Genomic DNA, 17,476 nt, shown 5'->3' with positions numbered 1-17,476 from the left:
CAACACAATAGCGTCGGTTTTTCGAAGAATGGGTAACTTAAGACTTTAGCCTTAAAGGGACTTCGACCAATTCTGCTTGTGTTCCAGTGTTCCATGAAACAGAAGGCCACGTTAGCCTTCCACATAAGCCGTATTGTTAAGTCGGCTTGTTTGCGCAGCACAAAAGCCATGCAGAACAGCTGTATGCAAAACGAGGCCTGCATAAAACTGACGTAGTCAAATGTTCGACGAAACGTCGTCAGTCAGGGTTCATATTGGGAGTATAAAATCGTAGTCATTGACAAAGTCATGAACAAGGAACGCGTATGGACGCCGAAACGTCAAACATTTCCTTGTGACTCGGTCAGTGACGGCGAGTTTATACCGCCAGAACTGGCGTATGTACCCTCTGCTTTGATAATAGGTCTCTGAAAAATGATTGTCTGCTTAGGCCGATTGAATGCGAAAGCACTATGGCAGTGAGATATGGTGAGTGGGCCCCGAGCCTATGACGGCAGTTGTCATTTGGCCAATTCCCCAGCGTTGTGTTCGGCTACGTTGACAGCGCAGAAAACTGGAAATTGGTGAACCGGTGCGAGATTCTTATGTGAGATATCATTTTCCTTAGCCTATCCCCTTGAGTGAACACTCTGAAGGCCATTCGTAACTGCGTGCTTGCTGAGAGAGAGAGAGAGAGAGAGAGAGAGAGAGAGAGAGAGAGAGAGAGAGAGAGAGAGAGAGAGAGAGAGAGAGAGAGAGAGAGAGAGAGAGAGAGAGAGAGAGAGAGAGAGAGAGAGAGAGAGAGAGAGAGAGAGAACGTTTAATGAATACTGAAGAAGAGGTCGCCCCATAAACGGCGGTGCGAACCCCGCCGTTTGGAGTGAACATAGTGAGGCGAAAAAAGAGAAGACATTGCGAAGAAGTACGTAGTAGCAATGAATAAGACGGAGAGGAAAATAAAATCAGTAAGGAACCCGTAGAAAAAAACTTACAGACCTAGGAGAAAAAAATGAGGATCTCAAGGTCAAAGAACCTCGACTAATCGTGCTGCGTAGTTCATAATGGGTGGTGGTGATTTATTAAAAAAGGAAGAACTGGGGATAATATTGAACTCAACGGAGAGTTCACCCTCATAAAACCCAGCCCAGGGAAAGGGAGTGGCCCGTTTCAAAGGATACGAAGAGAGGAAGAGAGATGGTAGAAAAAGACGAAAATGGAGGAGAGCAGGGGTCAGTTCATGGAACCACACGGGATCCAGCTGCAAAGCATCGCCAAGGGAAGCCCTAATGCTTTTTCGCTCAAAGCCCGTAAGCAGGCTTAAGTGCACCTTGAAATTCGTGTTCTGGCATGGGCAGCCTTGTCAACTTGCCCAGTGTGTTATATACATTGTAATGTCAACCTTCACCCCTATTCTCCTATTCCTAAGTATTCTCTCCTCCCTATCCCTCCCTACACCAGCAGGGGTTCCGGTGTCCGCCCCCTAGGCGAAACAATTTATGCCTGCTGGTGGATCTTCCCTTTCCAATGAACAATACATACATACATACTTACATACATACATACATACATACATACATGCATGCATGCATGCATGCATACACACACATACACACATACATGCATGCATGCATACATACATACATACATACATACATACATACATACATACATACATACATACATACATACATACATACATACATGCATGCATGCATGCATGCATGCATGCATACATGCATACATACATACATACATACATACATACATACATACATACATACATACACATACATGCATGCATACATACATACATACATACATACATACATACATACATACATACATACATACATACATACATACATACATACACACACACACACTCACATACATACATACATGGGCGTTGAGCAGCGGTTATGTCACTTGACTGCCACCGCGCGTTCCCAGGTTTGAATCCCGTTCCTGCCCCTGAGGGCAGCAGCTGTCATTATTGGCCGATCTCCTTGTGTGGATATGTGACAGCCCGCAGACCATTCGGAATGCCGCACTGGGAAGCTACGACTGGGCATTACGGTATACCTTCATAAAACCAGCATGAGACACGTGATACAAGGGTTACGTAGTGCCAGGAGAATCCAGCTTTCTCATTCAAAGTGCGTACGCTAACCTAAGTGCACCTCGAGAGCTGCGATTCGTTGTGCCTATAGTTCATACTACAAGCTTGCTGCAGCACTGTGGAGGCGACATTGCTGTCAATAGTGCGCCCACTGAGGGCGCCTAACTCGCCGTGAAGGGGGTCCTGAACGGACATTCCCTTCTCCCCTCTCGGCAAGTGGCACCGCAAGGCCACGGTGCCTTTTGTCGCTTCCTTCGCGGTGAGTTAGGCGTCCTGAGGGGGACAACAATGTAGCCTCCACAGTGCTGTAGCTAGCTTATGGTATGCACTATAGGTGGAAGTGAATGAACTACGTAGCGGGCGTGTTAAGTGATGAGCCTCATGGGTCATGAGTCGTGAGCTCATATAAGTGTGCGATCTCGATGTTTAATTTACGTAGTACTTTGAATTGCAGAAAAAAGCAAACTCAAAAACCACCACGCGTACTTTCTTGCGCCTGTCGAAAGTTAACTCCGAAACATCAAGTTAAGAGTGTTTTATCTGAGAAGGAGTAGGCCCTGTGAAAAACGCAACATGAGTTCACCCGTGTCCACTTTGCTCAAGATATTTTTATGAAAGGCTTTGTTTTTACCAGCTAAACTTCAGAAGAAGGGGCTAAAGTTGCGTGATAGTTTTACTGCTTAGGGTTCATGCGCCAGGGGGGGGGGGGGTTAGGGGAGGGGGCATCAAGCGCAGTAAAAGTGCCTGCTCTTTTCTTGATGAGCTCTGGCAGCAGTATCTGGTGGCAGCAGTATACTTCTTAGCTGTTAGAGAAACACGTGTATTTTTGTTTTATCAGTCCTGCAGGGGCTTGACTTTGGCCTTAAATCCTCAATCTCAACGGTCTTCAAGCAAGGCAGGATTTTGTCGAGCCAGTGTCAACCTGACCGAGGCAAGCCTTTGGCTGGCGGGCGCTTTAAGGCGTGCCTAGGATCTCCGGGCTTTTAATGTATCCGGTGAAAACAGTGAAGTGGCGTTCTTGATCTTGACTGTTATACTAAGAACAACGCGCTGCAGTTACAAGCGCTAACGTAAAAAATTCTTGCTGACATTATGATCAGTCGTAATCCGCACTCATTGCCTTGCTTTTATCACCAAGCATTTTAACTCACAATCGCTGCATTGTGCTTAATTAAGCAGCTGATCTTTTCATTCTCTGTTCTTCTCAGCACGCAGCACCAATTTGCTAAGCTTGCTTGGCTGCCTCTGGGTGAAAAAACGACCCCTGGATTTTCTCTCTTTCTCTCTCAACTTGGTGCCTATGGGGCCAAGGCATTAAGTTGTGCTGTTGACGACGCCCCGAATTTGATACTCGGCTGCGATGTTTGCATTTCTCACGCAGAAGAAACAAAAACAAAACAGATGTGTATGTACGATTCTGACGCTTGTCACAGATTTCCAGGTCGGCTTAAATTATCCCACAGTGCATAAATGCGACGCCTGTATAGCTTCGCACCGTCATACCAAACTTATTTCGACTTCGAAAAAGATGTCCAAACTTTTTATTCGCTTCCTCGTTTTCTCTCTGATCGCACTCTGTAGTATTTATCCTCTGAAGTTTCCTCCAAACTGAAAATTGCACAACGCAAAGTTCCTACGTATTCAACTAGGCGCCAATCCCGAAAAAGCTGTGATTACAGGGCTGAAAGCAGAAATTACAAGGCGTTGTTCACTGCCTTCTCACGATGTCATAGTGTGGGGAACGTTAAAGCTCCCCAGGAGGTCACAATGAAACCCCATAATCAATTAATAATAATCTATACATTTCTTAATAAAATTGAATTGGATTTAATAAAATTCAGTTTATTTAGCAACCATGTTGTAGAAAGACCAGGAAAAAATCTGTGGAAACAGCTTGAAGGGCCCTGGCCACCTCACTCATAGAGCAGCAAGTCAAGCATGACGAAATGAATTGCAAAACAAGTGCAGTACAGTTCTCACTACGAATCAGAGTAATTATAAATGCCAGGTAAGGCCTAAAAACAAATATCATTACGTTGCATTGAGTTTAGAAATCATGCCACATAACTCTCTGAATGAAAGCGCTGAAACGGCGACTTTTCTTTTAATTAAAACAGTATTTGGCATTGTAGGTAATAAGTACAGGATCATTTCTGTCCCGTAGTTTTTGAGGCATTTATTTACGTTCCAAAGTTCTGGTGTGCGAGTCTTCTAAGCTCCAATGTGAGCCTGGTTAGTGCATCGTCATTACTGATTAAACCTAATTTATAAGAACAACATAGCTTATAGTTATACGTGTTCTCTCATAAAAAAATTTATTGTTCTCTTCAAAGCGTAATAATCGAAAAAGAGCGTTGCGCTAGACTGTAAATTTCAGACACGGCAAGGAATGTGCTTGCCTAATTTGTAACCGGAATATAAGCTCTTCTTTACATTTAAGTAAACTATAATAATTTCATGGACGTTGTGGGCTTAGCACCACTTATTACAACCGGAGGTTGCATGGACAGTTGCGCAAGGAGAGATGCGTGGTTGTAAGATTGTGTCATGTACAGAGACAGAGGACGGACAACGCTACTATCCATGCTGTAAAGCAAAAATGCGAGTGTAGTGTGATGTGGCCAGGCAGCTTTACGGCTCTGCTCGAAGCCCATTGAACACGCTCACCTGCGTTACGAAGCGCGTCAAGGAAACGGGTCGAAAGGCCGCGGCGTCTTACCACCGGGGAACATCTGCCGGCTCCCGGTGTTTCGGCAACGACGCCTTGGGGCCGCTCACGACGCCTCGTAATTAGTCACGACCTTTTCAATCGACCATTGGCCGTGATCTCATAGAGACGTGCAGGGGATGGAAGAACGGGGCGCGGTTGCTTAAGGGTGCAGATAAATTAAATTATCAGTCCACCGGTTCGCGGGTGACAGCTTGCGATCATTAGGCGGCCGACGGGATGCGCCACCTGGGAGGGTTCAACGGCACCTTCCCGCGCTTTGCTGCACTTTTTCATCCGCCGAGGGTAACATGTAGCACGTTTGATTGCATCCGCAGAAGGAGCTACCGTACACAGATTTCGCCCACGCAGATGCACACGCTCACGCACATGAACACATGCACCACGCACGCACGCACGCACGCACGCACACGCACACACGCACACATGCACACACGCTCAAACACGTACCCATACACACGCACGCACAAAATTTCTTTAAGGCAAACAATCTTTTAAAGCAAGTGAAAGCAGCCCATATACGTAGGCTCCTTTCTGGCGCCCCTGTAAGGCCAGAAGCGACCACCTGCAACTTATCAAGGGACGTTGGAATTTATTTTATTAAAGCGCCATCTTGATATAGTTTGGGTAGAGTGTAATAATGGGCTCATACCACTCTTAGGGAGACGACAGGGAATCATAGAACGTATATAATTACGTTGCGACGTGCGCCCAGCTAAGCTTCCGCGGACTGTAACATCCGCGCCAGGAGCACTCGTCGTAACTCGTGCTGTACCCGCTTCAACTTTTACGTTGAGAACTGCAGGCGCACAAGCTGAGCGCATCTTTTTTTTTAGGTGACCACGTTGATGGTCTTGAGAAGATGTCCGGGGGCGTGCACCACGCACCGCAAATGAAACCGCTTACAGGAAAGCACGTGTTTCTTGCTGCTCCCGGAAAGGGGAGAGATGGGCGTTTCCCGTTGCTGCGAGCACGATTCCAGAACAATCACCTTGGGGCAGAACCCAAAGAGCGCACTCGTCCACCGTATGCGGCCATTAGCCGGAGCTCGGGCCCTCGGCTGCCATTTCCCACCGGGTGCGCATATAGAAACGCGTGTACTCTTCGTTTTTTTTCTCGTTTTTGCCTCCGGTCTCCCAATATGCGCTTAATTCAGCCGAAAACAATCCAGGGAGTCTTTTGCCCGTGAGCCTGCATCGTCGTTCCGTAGTTCGTAATCTGCATGGCGCGGGCATAACGGCGATTCGCTGCTCAAAGTGCGACGAGGGCCATTACAAGCCAGCGGACAACGGAGCTGCAACATGCTGCGTACGCAAAATTCAAGAGGCGCCGCAGCCCTCGTCCTCGCGCCCACCCCTAACCACTAGCAAAAGACGAAGCACTTGCGCGGTGAGGGGGAGATCGCATTTAATTAAGGCGCTGAACTGTTGCTCCCTCCCGCAAGCGATACTCGCCACCGGTGGGGGGAGTGGCAACAGAGTGGACGCTCCTTGCTCGCTTGCCCCGGTGCTCTTCACTGTGCCGCACATTGATGGCACTCGAAAAGTATCGAATTTTGAGAGATGTGGAGGGCACGCACGGCCCATGTATAACGGGAGGAGACGCACGCGCGGTGACCCAGTAGCCCCCGACAGTGGGAAGTACGCCGAAAGAATGTTTCCATTTTTCCATCGCCCGTTCTATATTTAGCTTGTATGGCGCATTTATCCGCAGTTAACAATATATATGTTCATGGTTGTTCGACTTGGCGTGTCCCAGTCGAGTGCGTTCAGATAAAACAGGTATACTTGGGGTATACCAGGGGACTATATACCCAGGGGGATAAAACAGCGTATAGTACTGGCATCATCATCCAAGCCCTAAATGTGAAAGGGTCGGGATAAAATCTGGTATCAGCTTTGAAATTACTTTGTTGTCGCTGAAATTCTCAGCCCTTTTGTGCGGAAGTCCAGCAGTATTCGTACATTTCTCGCTGTGCGACACCAATGTATATGCCCTCAAGCCAGGCAAACGGAGCGGCTAAATGTCAGCATTACACTGAACACGCCAGGGTGCGGCCACTTGGTTTCGTCATCTTCTTGATGCGATAGCACATACCCAACCAACCGTCTATGGACTTGGAACATACACGACCGAGTCTAGGGGTTGCGCTGAGAATTCTGTGCGGCAACTGGGTTTGCAATTACAAGGCGCGGAAAGAGCCTTCACTCTGAAACACACGACAAAATTTGTCTTGCTGAGAACGCACTCGCTCTTCATGTTTAGAGTCATAAACGAGTCAGCGCTTAACTAGCGCTTTTGCCACAATGGTAGCGGGAAAATTATTGACCGCAAGTCTGCTTGCTTCTCCGTAAATGTAGTCGAAAGGCCATGGTCTTCTAGAGTCCCTGCCACGTGACTCTCTCTCTCTCTCTCTCTCTCTCTCTCTCTCTCTCTCTCTCTCTCTCTCTCTCTCTCTCTCTCTCTCTCTCTCTCTCTCTCTCTCTCTCTCTCTCTCTCTCTCTCTCTCTCTCTCTCTCTCTCTCTCTCTCCTCGCCTACCAAGATCAATGCAATGGAGGCTTGCTCAATTCAATCGAAATTTCTCGCATTCGCACTGCTTGCACACCATGTGTCGGGAGCTATTGTTGCCGTGGTGCACGGAGGAGGTAGAGGCATTATTCGCGTCAATGTTCTGTGTTATCTCATATGTCTTCGACGCAGTTCTAACGTTTGTGTTATTCTTTTGGTATAGTAAAAACCAACTCATCGTGTATTCTTAATGAAAAGAACGCTGGTAGTATCGGCTATGTACTTATATGCCTGAAATATGCGGGAGGTTTTTTTCGCGCTTAATACTGCGGACAAGGACGAGCCATGGTAGCAGATGCACTAGTTTGCAACGATCTTGCCTATACGTACTTCATTGGCAAACATTCTCTCCCCTGTTTTTTTAAAGACAATAGTCTTTGTCGGGCTACTTAAACGCGAAAATTTTGGTCTGTCTGTCTGTCCGTCCCTCGATTCAGCCGCCCGGCCAAAAGCTAGAATTATTCTTGAACGGGACGTTTATAGTGGAAAAGCATTTCTAAATTACCAAATCTGCTGTCAGTCTTCATACTTGTCAACACTGCTGAGAAAACCGAAAAGATAAGACATATTTTAGATAAAACATCAACACATCAGTGAAAGTTGCATTGTTCTTTTAATTAAAAAAAACACCACTGCCTGATTTTTACGATAGCAAATAAAAATTCGCCTTGAAAAACGGTTTTTACCCCGAAATACAAAAATCGCTCGTGGCGCCCTCTCGTGGCACTGTTCCAAGTTCAAAGGTAACAAAAGGCACGCGGCAAAACTAAATTGACTTGAGCAAACCTCCGCTGTGTTTATCGTGGGAGGAGTGAAATGGGAGAGTAAGAGCGTGAGGGGTGTGCGTGAAAGACAAGAGAGGCACTTACGTAGTAAGGGGGGGGGGGGAGGGGGGGGGGGAGACTATCGTCTGTCGACGACGTTTGCAGCTAAGTGACCAGACACGCGGCCAATTTTTCGACCGGGTGGTAGCATCTAGTGACAGACAGACAGACAGACAGACAGACAGACAGACAGATGGATAGAGATAGAGATAGAGATAGAGATAGATAGATAGATAGATAGATAGATAGATAGATAGATAGATAGATAGATAGATAGATAGATAGATAGATAGATAGATAGATAGATAGATACATAGAGAGAGAGAGAGAGAGAGAGAGAGAGAGAGAGAGAGAGAGAGAGAGAGAGAGAGAGAGAGAGAGAGAGAGAGAGATTTTCGCGTTTAAGTAGCTCAAGAAAGGGTATCGTATTTAAAAAGGGCGCAGTCGTGTTTCGTTTTCTTTTTTTTTTTTTATCCGACGAGACGGCCGAGGTACAGAGAACGTGCTGTTGCTAGCCCATTCATCTGTCATGACCTCTCGCTGAGGAGCGCCGAGCGTAGACGGTTTGCAAGAGGGCACAGCGCTGCACAGCAAAAATACCCTATTCACAAACGCAACATAGCACTAAAGGTAAAGCACGCACGCCGCGGCGGCCATATTGATTGGCTTGGTGTGGAACGAGGAACAGTGATTTGCATACGAATTTCACGGAAACCCTCGCGCATGCCTGCGAACTTCGCGCGTGTGAGAAAACGTAAAAATAATGATAATAATAACAGCGTCGTGGTCCGGCAAACTTCGCCCGGACTTTGTTTGCTTGTCTTTGCTCGCTCGCCACTGTGTGACGAAAAACCAATTATTTGCTCGAAGCAGACAGCTTTCGCCTGCACCACGTGACAGCGTGTTTAACTTTCTGGTGAGGCAATCGCTCAACCGTGCAAAAGTTGCCCTTTATTCCCAGCCGGCGCTCCACGCAATCTTCAGTTTTGTTCCTGCCTGAGGCCTGACGTGATTTTAGGAGTTTCCGCGTTAACTGCGTTAACGCGCTAATTTCTCTTTCGTCGGAAGGATGTAGCCTCACTATAGGCCTCGCTACAACCCTTAACGATAACAACTTTGCTGCTTACTTCACGCCTTTGTGAATTTCGGGCCAACATGACTACTACCCTGTTTAACGCCACTGTTTTTATGTGTATTTATTCTACCACTGTTCATGAGAGATAGTCAGCCTATACCAGAGCATACTTCAGTACGGAGCCAGGCGTAAAACAAGTTGCATAACCACAATTCAACGAAGCAAACTATTCCCGCAAGACGCGTTAATGTGCGGGTTTTTTCTTTGCCGAGGCGCAGAGCTTAGAACATTCGTTACACGCTTATCTGCACTGTGCAGATCCTTCACAGCACGTACTGTCAGTACTGACACCGATGGGTTATAAAAAAGTACAGAAACTCCCAAATGGGAATTGTTGGATGAATGCGTGAACTGCACCGCTATAATCTGAATCCCTTAAGCTGGCTTCGTTACTACACACTAGTGCATTGCTAAGAAGACATTTAGTGTCAAAAGTTTGGTAACCCCAACATATTAGATGCGACTGCATCTCATTCACTCGCCTTGTCCCTCCATACGGCGTCGTTGTCCGTCCACACCCTTCCCCCCTTTTCCTCACCACGCGAGCTGCGCTCTCCGCCGCTCACCCCCTCTCCTCTCTGATAGCGAACACTCTCTGGCGGGCATTGGATTGGATTCGATTGGATTGGCTTGGCTTGGCTTGGCTTGGATTAAATTGGATTGGATTGGATTGGATTTGGATTGGATCTGATTAAAGTGGATTGTGTTGGATTGTGTTGCGTCATAGCCGCGCCACGTTGCGTCATAGCCGCGGAAGGGGGTTCACGGCACGTTTCACGCGATGGGAGAATCAACCTAACGGAAACAACAACGGAACCCCCTATGCGTCGCATCTACACAGGGGTTCCTGCGAGGGGAGGTGGGAGTAATTTTTTTTAATAGATACTTTCATAAAACCCCAAGTATTTTATAAAGCCCTATGCACCGGGTCCCTGAAAAGTCAGCTTCACTACTTTACACAAAACAATTGCCTAGAATACATCTTTATATACGAAGTATAAGCGGTCTTGCATAAAAATATGAACGCCATGGGGCCCTTTATTGAGTATGTCCATGAGACAATTTATCCCTCCGAAGCTATATCTATATACACCAAATCCTTCGAAGTTGGCTTCAGTACTATGCACAAATGCCTTGATGGGAAGACATTTTTTTAGGGGCCATAATGACGATTTTACTGAAAATATAAAAGGCTTAGGGCCTTTTATTCATCATCGTCATCATTAGCCTGCTTAGTAGGTCCACTGCAAGAGGCAGGCCACTCCCATTTTCCTCTAACCGCTGCTCTTTTGCACTGCTCGAGCCCGTTCTTTGCCCCCGAATCTTTTTATTTAATCCCTACATCGCGTTATTGGCCTTCCCCTTCTTGTAGATCCCTCTCTCGGTATCTATATGTATACTCTGGTACGCTGGTGGTCCACCGGTTGTCATTTCGTCTCACTACATGGCCAGCCCAAGTCCATTTCATTTAGGGCGTCGCCCTCTGGCAGCCGTTACCTGGGCTTCACGGCGTAGGCGCCCTCGTACCGATAGACCGAACGCAGCAGCGACGGCAGGCAGAAAACGGAGAGGAGCGCCTGGAGAAGGGCGAGGGGGAAGAGGGCGGCACGCGCGGGTATGGCGTCATCTTTCTCACAACCTCCCCCTCCCTGTTTCACTCGTCGCCGCACAAGAAACGCCCTCCCTCACCCCAAACGCTGTTTCGTTCTCTACTAATCCAAACCACGTAGCATTTGCGCGGGCGGTTCAAACCCGATTTGCAACAACATGCTGTCTGTTTCCCTTTCGTGGCTAACCCGAACCACGTGAAATTTACGTGGGACGTTAAAACACGATTTGCAGCAACGCGCTGGCCAGTGGATGCAATGCGCTGCGAGATAGCAGCGTAGTAGCACGGGCCACCATGCATTCGCTGATCACGTGATCACTTCCTGAGACGCAGCAGATATGCACCGTGACCGAGAAGATTGCTGCTCACGCTGCGCCCAAATTTTGCATTACGGAGTATAGTAATCGTCAGTGCTTTTTTTTTAAATTTTAACCATGATATTATCTACTTGAGTAGATAAATCATAGTTATGATATTATCAGTAGATAATATCAACATTTTATTAGGAGACGAAGGTGCGACCCAACAAGCTTTAGAAACGGAAAGACAGGAAAGATATTGCACTTGTTGCAAACTTAGGGCATTACCTAGCCACATCCCCCCCCCATCCACCTCCAAACAGCTGCGCAAATAGTGCCTAAAACGTGGGAAGACCCTCCGCCGTGGCTCAGTGGCTAAGGCGTTGCGCTGCTGAGCACGAGGCCGCGGTTTCGATTCCTGGCCGCGGCGGCCGCTTTTCTGATGGAGGCGAAAAGCAAAAACGCCCATGTGTACGAGATTTCGGCGGACGTTAAAGATCCCCAGGTGGTCAAAACTAATCCGAAGCCCTCCACTACGGCGCGCTTCATCGCCTGCGTTGCGTCGGCGCGTTAAATCCTACAATCATTCAAAAACGTGGAAAGTTTTGTTTCTCTTTACGACGGCGTCTTTATTCATAGCGGTTGTATCACTGCTAAAAATTTGGATCTCAGGTAATTGTGTCTTTGCCCCGTCCCAAGGAGACTTGGGGCACGTGCAGCGGCTCACCGCAGTCCTTTAAGAAGTGATTACTCCGTAGCTATTCAGTGTAGTGCGATCTATTTCCGCCCAGCTGACATTGAAGGCAAACGTTTGCACTGTGCGTAGTTTCAAGCTTAGAACATTGCTCTACAAGATTCGAGAGGTATAAAATCTGCCTGACTAAAATATATGGGCAGTAACTTCGGACAACGAACTACACAAAATCTTCTACAGCTCCGCTAGTATTTTTATAGCATTCATATAAACGTGAACCTCTTTCTCAGTGGGAAATATGTTTCTGTTACGGTTTTAGTGGATTCCTGAGCGGTCGGTTTGTTGAGGGGGAAAGCTGGCGACAGAAATTCAATGGGGAATTCATAAACGCCCTGACGTCAATACACACCGACAAAGTAAAACGCCAAACAAGCCTGTTCAGTTTTATACTATTCCCACAGCTCTAATGCTCGTACACACATTTAGAACAGAAGATTGTGCAAAATTTATTTCTCGGTCCCCAAACGATGATTTTTGGGAACCGTCTTCTGATTCCGCCTTCAGTTGCGACCTTATATAAGAAATATGAAACCCTTTTGTTAAGAGAAAGATGGCGAAACGCGAAGCTTTCTGCCATGCAACCAGAGCCAAAGGGAAAGTCCAGAACCCGAACTGCTTTGACCGTGTTGCAATGGTGCGATCGGATGTCGGCTTCATAATGTGAGGGACCAAGTTCTGATTCCTAGCACGAGAAGTGTTTCTTTCTTGAGGCACTTTATGTGTTTTTGAGGAAACGCATTGTGTAAGTTGGCTTTCCCGCAGTGCATTTTGGGCGTAACGATTTGGATTTTGGACTTCCTCTTTGGGCTTTTAAGACGTTGACTTTTGACCACAGAAAGCCTCGCGTTTCAACCATCTTTCTCTTCACGCGCGGTCATCATCGTCAGAAAAAGCTGGCGCTGCAGCAGTGTCCTGTGCTCATTGCGTCTGTCTGCATATCAACCATGGTAAGGCATAGGCACGCTTAGTGACTCCTCTAAGGTTTCGGGTCCGATTTCCGCGCGCGGCCACTAGTGGTAAGGGCTTTCGATGTGCGCTAAAGGTCCCCAGGTGCCCTACGTTTATCCGTACTCCGTAGCCCTTTACTACACGTGTGCAACACGTCAAAGGTAGCCATAGCTTCGGCAGCATGAAACTACAATCTAAATAAATTATTTTTCGTATATGCTACGACGCATATTATACCAAAAGTTTTCGCTTTGAGAACGCCAGCATCATCGAGAACGTTGCTTGCCAATTATATGCTAACACCCGTAATAGGCAGGGGATTACCAAGATACAACAGGAGCCGGCCCTCATAGCATGGAGAAAGGATTTCCAACCCTCCACCTTCGTGCCTTCTTTGCATCGACTGCCATTAAGTTCGTCCTCGAACGACGAGTCTCAAATTCATGAAGAGCCCCTGTCAAGGCACAGACAGCAATAGCAACATCGTATCGCGGACTGACGTCGGCATCGTAAGTGCGAGTATTGTTTTTTTCCCTCTTCATTCCTATCTTTCTAAGGGAAACTCTTATTAGGTTTCCCTTAGGGGATCCACATCCCACCACACGCTCAGATAGCCGCAGGACAATGGGATACCCCGGGCACCGGTACAAGTGCGTCTGTCCCGTGGGACTGCTCGTGCTTTCTCCGAGGACGCCGGTGACAACAACAGCAGGAGCGAAACTCCTCAAAGGACAGACACGGCGCTAGCCTGAAAAGGTTTCCGCTTTGTCTAGGCTCTTTCGTGATTGGTCCTTCTCTGTAGCCCGCGCACAGGGACGCCTTTCTTTTCGCCTCAAGCCAATCAGCTACAAGCCCTTCGTCGAAAACTTGACTTTGTGAGCAAATTTCTTTTTTTCTTCTCCTCTCGAGGAAACCTCTTCCAATCAAGGCGCACGGCGGCACAATGTTTGCCGCAACGTCGACGACGGCGTTGCGTCTTCGGCTTTTTGTTTCTACTTCTGAGCCGCGTCTCTCGTCGTCGGCTCGGTTTGCTTTGTGCGCGGCCTCCTCGCTGCTGTCGTCGGCATGCGACGCGTGTGTTGCTGCCTTCTTGCAAGTATTAATGCGGGCCGACGCCATCTTGGCGTTTCCCGCGAGAGGTCGATCGTCATGCCGGGGCGCTGCCTTTGTCGCGCGCAGCTTTTTCCCTTGTTTCTCCGCCCGAAGCGGCGAAGGGGGTCGCGGCACGTAATTAATTAAAACCGCGCATCAAACGCGGCAGCCCGAAGAACAAGAAGCGCCGCCAAGCAAACAGCGCCCCCGGCGGCAAGCGAGCGACGGAGCAGCGCGCTCCTTGGCGTCACGCACGGGGCGGTGCGCGCCCGATGCTAGACGCTGCCCGAGGAACCGCACTCTCTCCGCCGCTGTTCGCCCAACTAAACAGAAAAATACGCTGTTACAGAATACAAACAGGACTCCGAAATGCGTTGATTAACGCTACGAGACACTACGCATGCAGTGGAAACCACATCGATGCCTCCTTCTAAGTGCATTGAACACGGGGCGAGTAAGCATATTGCAGAACGCAGCTACAGAGCGGCCCAACTTTAATACCTGACGAGTAGTTTCCCAGTTCGTACAAGCAAGGCCAGGCTCAAATGGCGTTACGTCTCATCGGTGCGTAACGGATGATTCAAACTTAAGAACTGGTTGTGGAAAAGAATACAATCTTGGCAGATATCCGCAAGGCTGTATGTTTCGACGTGTATGAACGATGACCATTACACACAGATTTACCCCCTTTCGTCACATATAACAGCTCAGTGTGATCCGAAACGATGACTACACGAGACGAAACTGCTTCTGTGGCATCCATGTTTCACGTTCCAAGCGCCACAATATATGTGAGCCAGTCCCTTGCTTTCCGAGAATACGACAGCGTTTTATGCGTATCGGCATGAGAGGTCACCAACCCTCCCCACACCCCGTCGCCTCCATCTGTCACGACATCGAGAGGGCACTTTCCTACAAATATCATTGAGCTATTTACCCACGGTGCGCAATTTCAAAATAATGCGTACTGTCATTAACATCAGTGCGTTCTTCTTTATCAAGTAAATATGCCGGCTCAACAGTATGCATACTTTTTTTTCTTAATTTAGAATTGAAAATGCCGCCCTTCCTCCATCTTTTTGAGGAAGGTCTAAAATCACTGCTTTCGCAACCAGGGTACATCGACTGAACGGAGCTCATGGGCGAACATTTCCAGCAAATGTTCGTTCAAAATAGGAGGCACGCCTATTCCGCTGTAGTGGAGGAGTGAGGGGGGAGTGAGACCCCTGGCTAACATCTACAGCGACGTATTGAATTGTATTGTATTGAACAAATCACATAGCCGCCCCGGTTCGATACTAAAACATCTCCAACGATGACCGCTATATGTGGTCCAACATCCAGAATGATCTAGATAGATTCTTAACTGTTGTCTTTTGTATTTCTGGGCTCTAACGAACTTTGTAGTGTACAGAAAAACTCTGTAAGATTTTTATGTCTACGCTGCTTTCTGGGGTCTTAACTCTTTCGTTACCACGCCAGAAGCACCGAAGCAACCGGAATTTCTTCATGACCAAAATTCTGCGGGTGTTGAGAATACCCTGCGCAAGTCCAGATTCAAGGAACATGAGGCACTGCATGATTGCTTTACCATTTGCGTCCTTGCCGGTCCGTTCCCGTCGTTTGTTCAGCTTTATATTGTCGCGGCATGGCCTGTTGCACGCGCCCGGCCACAAAGAACAAAAGAACGAAAGGGTGCCTCGTGGAGCAACCCACCAACCAACAGCGCCCAACAAACTACGCCACGTGCTGGAGAAGAAGAAGGGAGGCACGCGGCGGCGCGAGAGAGAGAGAGCTCGGTGGCAGCGGCACTAGGGCGTTTCTTTTTAGTGAGGCACAAGTTCGCCTTTTAATAAATCTGTTTTGTCCTTTCACCGCCAACATCATCTTCTTGAGTTTGTGCTTCGCTGCAATATTTGTCGCCCGCGTATTGTTTTCGGGCGAACAAGCCCACAAGAAACGTGCACGTCGAACCTCGTTATAACAAAGTAGTGTCGGGACAGCAAATCACTTCGTTATAACCGATATTCGTTGTAACAGTAGAGGTAAAAATCGCAATACCAAATCGAAAATCTAGCTCGCGCAAAAATACTTGATACAAAAATGCCCGTTTTAAGGCTTCCAACCCATTATGAACAAGGTAACCCTCAGCTTTCTCATTGTTGTATTTCAACCTCAATGAACCGGAATACGAGTACGTGAGCACACCACAGAACAAAGTTCACTTTACAAAACAGGCTTGCGTCCTTACTTATTCCATAAAAAATGTGACCTTCGTCTGGTGGCGCCTAACAGCACTGAGCAGGATGAAGTTTTCGACAGTTTTTACGAACAAAATGCCCTTTATTCTACTGCCGGTTCGGACTACGGGAGGTTTTTCCATTTAGCGTTTTTTTCGTTATTCCGATATCGCGATCGGCTCTAACGGTTTCAGTTTCGTTATAAATGAATAAGTGTCATTGAAATAAAGCGTGATCCACCGAAGTTTGTATTTTGTTCGCTGTAGCCGATAGCTCGCTATATCAGTCTTCGTTATAACTAGGTTTTACTGTAGTTTAGTTCCATGCTTAGATTTCGGTTTGATAGCCGAATAACTGAAATTACCACATTACTAAAAGCAAGAAATTTAGGCCTATACCACCTGATTATTGCTTCAAATATTTCAAGGTGCTTTCGCAGCTTTCGGGGTGACTGCCATTCGTTTCAAACATACATTATCTTCGTCGACACTGTCGCAGCGCCGAGAATACGCCTTGTTGCAAAGAAGTGGAATTTTGTGTTACGCCCGTGCAAAAAATTTTACACTGTTTAGCATACGTCAGTTTCACTAAATTATACGAGGTTGCCTGAAAACTTTTTTTGGTGCTTGCAATGCCTGCCTTTGCTTTCTAAAGTTGTATAAAGCCCTGGGGATGGGCTCTCGAAGACGGGGATGTACTAAGTATGGCGTAGAAAGGCTCCCGTGCATGAATCAGTGCTAAATTTGAATTGGAATGTCTCCCTTAACCACGGGTGATGTTCCGTAAAACATCGTTCCGAGATTACCGTCCACAACAGCAGTGGCCAGCGTAGAGTGGTGCCGCGATGTATTCAGCACATCATCTGTTTTCAAAGGGATCGCCGTAAAATAAAAATCAAACCCAAACAGTGCCGTCCGGAGGGCGACTGACTTACAAAGGTTAGGTGTGTGTTCTGAAATACAAGGAATAATTTACTTGTGTCCATCTCCTTCGCTCTTTCCCCCCGAAATATCAACGCAGCCAGTAACCTAGAATAAAAGAAACGGACCCGGATATCTCATGTTTGGTCATTTAGACGATCCCGCGGGCACCCTTAAATAAAATCATCCCAAAGCGGATCAATATTATGCTAAAGACACAACCCAACTGCCGAGGTGGGGTTCGGTATTCACTCCAATC

General features: G+C 47.4%; 1 protein-coding gene across 2 annotated transcripts in view; it reads right to left on the bottom strand.

Annotated features, from left to right (window-relative positions):
• LOC144178399 (uncharacterized) overlaps window positions 1-17,476 on the bottom strand; it is a 343,222-nt gene that overhangs the window by 167,070 nt on the left and 158,676 nt on the right. The gene's annotated exons all lie outside the window — the stretch shown is intronic.

The sequence above is a fragment of the Haemaphysalis longicornis genome, unplaced genomic scaffold (assembly GCF_048455015.1).
Source record: "Haemaphysalis longicornis isolate Haplotype H1 unplaced genomic scaffold, Haemaphysalis longicornis Haplotype H1 scaffold_4, whole genome shotgun sequence".
NCBI lineage: Eukaryota > Metazoa > Arthropoda > Arachnida > Ixodida > Ixodidae > Haemaphysalis > Haemaphysalis longicornis.
This window is presented reverse-complemented; position numbering and strand designations above follow the sequence as displayed.